Source organism: Phytophthora parasitica (assembly GCF_000247585.1).
Source record: "Phytophthora parasitica INRA-310 unplaced genomic scaffold supercont2.13, whole genome shotgun sequence".
NCBI classification, from domain to species: Eukaryota; Oomycota; class Peronosporomycetes; order Peronosporales; family Peronosporaceae; genus Phytophthora; species Phytophthora nicotianae.
In genome coordinates, this window is record NW_008648999.1 from 233573 (window position 1) to 234083 (window position 511).

The following is a 511-nucleotide window of genomic DNA, read 5'->3' on the forward strand; positions in this document are numbered from 1 at the left end:
GATTTCTGCCACCCGATGGACGAGAGCCCGGGCGCCGACAATAGAAACACCCGAAAACGCGCGCAATCTACGCCACGTTTCACCAGCCAGGTCGGACCAGGGGAGGGGAGGAGACCCATCTGAGTTGAGGGCTGCTCCCGTTTCAACGACAGTCTTGCGCGGAGCCATCACCGCCGCCGCCAGCCCGTCCCGCCACCAACCAAGTAAGCCCTTCTCTGCCGACTTTGGAACGAGTTTCGATGCGATTTGTCCAACATCGCGCTCTGAGAGAAGAGAGCAGAAGCGCAGCAGGATCTGGACGCGTGCGATCCAGAAAAGCCATCTCGAGCATGACGACACAAAAGGGCAACCTAACTGCAACGTCCAGCAGCCATGCCCATGCGAGGCTCATATTCCGATTCGCATCTTTACCTTCACAGCCAAAGCAACTGCAATTCAAACGCAGACAGAGCCATGCCCCCAACAACAACAACAACAACAACAACAACAACAACAACAACTACAACAACTA